This window comes from Meles meles, chromosome 1, assembly GCF_922984935.1.
Source record: "Meles meles chromosome 1, mMelMel3.1 paternal haplotype, whole genome shotgun sequence".
Classification (NCBI taxonomy): Eukaryota; Metazoa; Chordata; class Mammalia; order Carnivora; family Mustelidae; genus Meles; species Meles meles.
Genome location: NC_060066.1, coordinates 186372399 through 186379478, shown reverse-complemented (window position 1 = coordinate 186379478; position 7080 = coordinate 186372399).

The following is a 7080-nucleotide window of genomic DNA, read 5'->3' as shown; positions in this document are numbered from 1 at the left end:
CTGAGTGTCTAGCGATGGAGAGGGGGTACTGGGGGCCTCTGTGGAGGAGTCCCTGTGGGCACTCTCCTGAGCCAGGGCCTGGGGGGGAGGGCTGGAGCTCCTGGGGGCCACTCCATCTTCCCTCCGTAGGGCCTTGCCCCTCCTTTTGTGTCTGGCCTTTCTGCACCTTGGTTTTCTTATCTGTAAAGTAACCTGATAACAAAGCTATTCACTCCATAGGCTGGTTGTGAGGGTTAAATGAGGTAAGGGGCATAGAGCAGTGCCTGGTGTTCAGAGTGAAAGTTGGAAATATTAGCATTTGGGCTAAGCCTCTGTCTCTGTGCAGTCTCTCCCTGGGAGATTCATCTGCTTCTGTGGTTTTACCTCCTATAAGCCAACGGTTCCCAGATTTATATCTCTAGTGTAGACCTTTTTTTCCCTGAGCTTTGGACCCATATATCCAACCACCCAGACTCTTTCTCCTTATACTCCTGTTGGTCCACCGATGTTCCAAGACCCAGCGGGGTGTGCCGGGCCTGCCCAGGACCTCCCCCGGCTCTCTGCGCCCAGGCCCACATCCACAGGGCTCCTAGCCCAGACGTCAAACGTCCCCATCACCACTTTCCTGCTTGCGGTTCCATCCCTGAGAACCATCTGAGCCTCCTTGGCTCACCCCCTCCCTGACCTCTGCTCATCCCAGGCCCTTCCTGTCCTCCCCTTGCCCTCCTCCCCTGCTCCCCTGGGACCCATCAGCGCTCACTCCCCACCTCCACAGCTGCCGCCACAGCTGGTCCCTGACGGAATGCACAGCTGCTGGGAGCCACATGTGGGGAACAGGCTGTGCACAGCTACCCCTGGGGCCAGGCGGGGGTGGGGGGTGGGACCATCTGTCTGTGTCTGTTCATCCATCTACTACACACACACACACGCACATGCACACGCACACACACACACACACACACACACACATACACACACTCCTAACCTCCTTCTCTAGGGATGGTGGTGGACAGTATTGATTTGGTCCCTTTCTCTGCCCCTGGGCCGCAGGGTTCATGCCCCATCAATGGGAGTCCAGTGGTCCCAGTTTGGGGTCCCTGACGGCACACTGGCTGGGTCCAGCTATCTTGGTGCCCGGATATTCCCTGCCCCTGTGTGCGGGTAGCACAAAGCCTCCCCAGAGCTTGTCGAGGACCAAAACGGTGGCCTGGTTGATCAGAGCCTCTCTTTCTTTCCCAGACCCTGGGGGGTGGCCGGTGACAGAGGAAGCCAGAGGCCTCAGACATTCCAGAGCCCTCTGGGCAGCGCCTGAGGCTCCAAAGGACTCTCAGCCCTGGGGCAGCGCCAACGGCATCTGTCCCGGTTCCCACACTCTGGCCTCTGGAATCTCCACGAATTTCTCTTCCATGTGTGCATGATGTCAGCAGGACAAGGATACTGGGGATAGAGGGAGGGGAGGTACTGAGGACACTATGCTCCCAGAAGTTAGATGGCCATGGGGAATGGGGATGGGGGAGAGACCCCCACCACCACCACCAATAAGGAGAGGATGACTCGGCCTCTTGCTCCCAAGCCTGACTAGGTCTGGACACAGCCCAGGGCATTCCTATCAGAGCCCCTTGCCACCTCTAGAGCCTCAGTTTCCTCATCTGTAAGACAGAAAGAAGACTAGCAGCTACCTCCTAAGTGTAATATGGAGGCTGTAAAATCTTGACCCTTGTTGGAGTTCCTTCGTGATGTAGACACAGCTTTCTCTCTCACTACTTCCCTGACCTCCACCCCAGTCCTGCCATTTTTCATGTTTTAGAACACATAACATAGGATCATACTTCTGAGTCTGTCAATCTTGAAAGCCTTTTCCTTTCTCTATCTGGAAAACTCCTACTCAACCTTCAGAACCCAGCACATGAGTCCCTTTCCAAGATGCCTGTCTAGACTCCCTTGGGCACTGGGACTTCTTCTTTGTACTCCAATGGTTCCCTCTGTGGCAGCCTGATCTTCCCATACTGTACTATCTATTTACCTCCCCTGACTGGCTCTCAGGAAGCTGTCCTTCCTGGGGATGATGGCCACTCTCAGGAGCCCAGGCACAGCACCCACCCACAACTTGCGGGTGCCAGAATATAACCAGGACATGGCTCTAGGCTCACCCTGATGCTACCTGGTAGAACCCCCCACCCCCAGCCCCCAGCCCCCAGTCTCCAGTCCCACTGGTTTGGTCTTAACAGGAAGAGGAAGTAGCTTTGTCCTTACCAGCTGTTAAGGCATTTCTTAAACCCAGGAAACAGCCACTGTTTCCTTTCCCCCACCCAGGGCAGCCAAGCCAAAGTCCCACTGTACAGATGGGGAAAACTGAAGCCCAGAGATGAGAAATTAGCAGTAAAGACTGGATTAGAACTCAGGGCTCCTATCCCAGTCTAAGGCCCCCAATCCCTTTTTCCTACCCTAACTCCCTCTTGTAGGTTAGAGCTGGGAAGTGATAATGGGGTCAAGGCAGGACCCCACTGGGTTGAGTGGGAGCCCCGGACTTGGGAAACAGCTGTCCCTCACCTCTGGCTGTGACTGGAATTGGGTCCCACCACGCTCCCCTCTCTTGCACCGCTAGTAATGATGGAGAATTTTAAGACCACCTGGGGGCAGATGGGCCTGGGCCCATGGCCCACAGAATGTGCGTTGGCTCAGGTTTTCCAGGAGACAGATGCTAAGACAAATGAGAGGTGCAGATTTATTGGGGACACCACCTGTAAAGGGAAGGATCAGGAAAAAGGCCAAAGAGACTTCTTTGAGCATGGTGGAGGTCTGACGCCTGTGAAGGAGAAGGAGCAGGAGGGAAGATGGTGGAAGAAGAGCCTCAGACTGCAACACAGCTCTGACAAGGTCTTGGTTAGGCCCCGAGTAGAGATTACCCACTAGGGGAGTCCCAGAAATAGTGAGCAGAAATAGCCCAGCTCTGGTCTCCCTATGGTGCTCAGCCACCAACTGGAAGTGGTCCGGGGAGCCTCTGCTGTCTGCTCCCCGAAAGTCCCAGTGGATCCAGGTCACAGCATCAGGGGACTATTGGCTAATGACGCTCCTCACAGCAGCTTCTCTTGAGGACACATATGAGTGATGGGTCCCCCAGCAGCCACCGAGGGTCCGTGCTTGGCAAAGTCACCCAGCCAGCGAGCAGGTGTCAAGTTCACGGTCCTGCAGTGCGGGCATCCTAGCCTAAACTTTAAACCTCTTGGAGCTTTACAGGGCTTGATGTGGGGGGTGGGGAGGGACTTCACCAGAGGAAGGAAAGAATGAAGATTCAGAAGAGGTCAGGTGGGAACATTCCAGAGGGAATAGGTGTGAACTCGGAGCATCTGGTTGGCATTACACGTCCTTTCAGCATCCACCAGAGTGTGTCCTCAGATGAGTTGCTTCTCTTCTCTAACACGCGGCTTTCACTTTTGCAAGATGGGAATAAGAGAGTATCTCGCTCACCCCTCCCCTGACCAGATCCGAAAACAGTGGGACGAGGGGGCCAGTTGTTTTGTGTCTGGAAAGATGGCTGTGTCTCTTACAGAGGTGCCCATGAAAGGCCACTCCTGAAACTTCCCCCTGGAGGAACCCAAGTAGCAGAATATTATCTGTACTACCTCTGAGGTTCAGGGGGACAGAGTTCAAACTAACAAGGAAAGCTCAAATTTTATGTGTGCTTTATCTTGAAATGATACACAAGAGAGTCGGTATAGCGTAGCAATGAAAACTCAGGTTTTTGAGTTTGAGTCAAACTCTGCTATGGACCATGGGTGAGTTACATTGCCTCTCTGAACCTCAGTTTCCTCTTCTGTAAAATGGGATAATAATAGTACCTACTTCATGGGGTTATTGCGAGGATCAAATAAATCGGTTTATAGAAAGCACGTAGGACAATCATTCTGTTTGTTGTTACGATGTGAATTTGTCATTTATTCCTTGAGTTACCTGTTTGTAAAAAAATTTTTAATGGCTTACTGTCAAAGAAAACCAACCACCGATAAGGAAAAGTAAAGGCAAAGGAAGAGAACACTTAGCCTTCAAGGCTGGGCCCTCAGGTCTTTCAGCTTTGCAGGTTGAAAAGTGAGGACATAACAGAGGAAAAAGAATTATGACCATGATTTCTCCTTTGCATTGTTCCAAGGCACAGTCACACTTTTTCTGTGTTGTAGCATTTTTGCTCCCAGATTCAGTCCAAGGTCCTGTCAGAAAATGGAGGATTCAGTTATGGCACCAGAGGGTTGAGTCTGTTCGCTTGAGGCCTGGGCAGGGGAAAGTTAGGGGTCACGACCTCTCCCACCACCCTTCTGTACCCCTGCCCTTTCCCTCGCCTTAGACATGGCCCATCACCTACAACCAGCGTGAGCAGCTCGGGTACCACTGACCTTACGGACTTTCTGAAAACTTCACAGCGAGACCGAGACATCTCAGAACACAAACTCTCCATGACGTTCCCAAGTAGGTGACCTCAGGGCCCCTGAAGGAATCTGCTGGATGGGAGGTGTGTGGAAGGATGTGGATGAGGAGCCACATTTCTTCTTCTCCCTGGTGACTGGCTGGGAAGGTGGAGGACCTTCAGGTGGGAGATCCAAGGAGGCACATTTGGGTCAAATCTTGCCTGGAGGCCGGGGAATGGCTAAGATAACGTTGGAGGCCTCTAGTGATAGCAGGCAGATGGGACCGTAATGACATGTGGGAGTCAACCTCCAAGATGGCCACCGATTTTCTCCACTTCCTGGTGTTCACACCCTTGTGCCGTGCCCTCCCACACTGTAACAGGTTGATCTGCATGATCCACCGCACGTGGTAGAAGCGATAATATGTCACTTCTGAGGCCGGGCCTTCAAGGACAGTTTTTTAAAGGAAGTTTGCCTTGTCCGCTCTTGATTACTTTGGGGGAAGCCATAGTTTTGTCGTGAAGACACTCAGGCAACCAGAACCAAAGCTGCCTGCCAACACCCATGTGTGTGCATGAGCAGATCCCCCAGCTCCTGCAAGTGTACAGGTGACTTCAGCCCCAGCTGACAGCCTGACTACAACCTCCTGAGACACTCTGAGCTGCTGCTAGGTTCCAGCCCCACAGAGACCATGAGATAAGAAATGTTTGCTGCTGTAAGCTGCTAAGTGAGTTGGGGTAATTTGTGACACAGCAATAGATAACTAATGTGCTGTAAGACTCCCATGCCTTTGGGTTCCTACCCACATGGGGGATGCTTTGGTGGTCTTTTAGGAGAGATATTCAAAATACTTTACAACCAATTCCGAAATGACATTGGCTACAAACAGTAGACCCAGTCCTAACAGCCCTGAATTTAATTGTTCAATTATAGGCATCTTTTTAAAAAATTTTTTAAGATTTTATTTATTTATTTATTTTATTTATTTAGTGCAAGAGAGAGCAAGGGGAGGGTCAGAGGGGGAGAAGAGAGAGAATCCCAAGCCAACTTAGTGCTGGACACAGAGCTGGATGCAGGGCTTGATTTCAAGGCCCTGAGCTCATGACCTGAGCTGAAACAAGAGGTGAAGGCTTAACCATCTGAGCCACTCAGGTACCCCAATTATAGGCACGTTTATTAAGCCCCACTTGGGGGTCACTTTGGGAACACCAAAATAAAACAGGAGATTTCTCCTTTGCACAAAGAGCCATGGAGCTAAAATGGGAGAGAGTGATCTGTCCCTTATGCAGGTTCTGAGGGAGCCTAGCTGAGGAAATTGTTTAGAGGTAAGTCTTGACAGGGCCGCAGCAGATGGAGGGAAAAGCAAGTGACAGGAGCAATGAGGGTGGTGGACAGAATGGGGTAGAGGTACCGGGCCCAGGTCGGATGGGCTGTGGAGGGGACTGGGGTGCAAGAGGAAGGATAATGGGAGGGCTGAGGCTAGAGACTGAGTCACCCTCTTCCTCCTCCATTTCACACCCTCTCTTATCTCCTCTTCCTCCCACTTCATCCCATCCTCCCTTGCTAGCTCCAGATGGGAACATTGAGTCCATGCCAAGAGCACCGCTAGGAGAAGCTTGCCTTCTGATGGACTCGGGCTGCCGAATCTTCCCCCAGGGTGGTCTTCATGTAGACACTTGTACCCCAGGCTGAAACTGATCTCAGGCCTGCTCGCTGCAGGCCTCGCCACGGGCATTTCTCGAGGGGGCCGTCAGTCAGTCAGTGGATACAATCGTGAGGAAGGCAGACAAGACAACATAAGTTTATTTTAAAAGTCTCCTATTTATTTGAATATGGCTTTTAAGAGGCAGAAGCCCATGTTGGGAAATTCAGTTACAGGACAAGCATGAGGACTGAGAGGCATCCACACTGATGATCACACAGCGCCCTTTATCACGTGACTGGGTAGGGGCTAGGAGCCAGACGGAGCAGGGGCACGGGGAGGGCTGATTGCAGACCAATGAGGGGCAGAGCCAAGAAGGTACAAGCTGTCTTACCCCCTCTTCAGATGAGGGAACTCACAGAGATGAAGAAGAACATGCTCTAACTGTTTAAGGAGGCACTTAGGAGATTTAAAAAAGCAACCCAAGGATGTTCGGTTGTAAGGAAGACCAGGGCAGCCCATGTTTGCAAGAGATATAAATAGACCTATAAAGATATAAATAGGGCTTCTGACAGGTAGATACAAGCACGACTACATGTAAGGCTTCACTTTTGATCTTGTCCTACACGAGGGGGTGGGCACTGAGATGCTTTTAAATAGATACCAGAAGCTAAAGATACGTGTGTTATTAAGAACTTTATATGTACACAGTTTAAAACACACAGGGGTGAACTAGGCTATCTCTGAGGTCTCTCAGAAACCCCAGACTCTGTGAGCCTGAGGATAATATCCTCACACGCTCGGTTAGTCGGTTCTGAAGAACTCAGTTCCCTGGGCCTGGGCCAGAGGGAGCAGACAGGAGGCTCCAGGGCTGGCTTCGGCCTGCAAGATGTGTTTTGTTTGGCCCACATGATCCTTTCCAAATTCAAAATAGTTGCCAACATTTGAAAGTCCAGATTTTTAGCTTCCCTTGAAAAATGGGAAAGTGCGATATCTGGGAATGAAAAGTGCGATATCTGGGAAGAGCCCCACACATTCCCACACGGCAGCAACCATGTC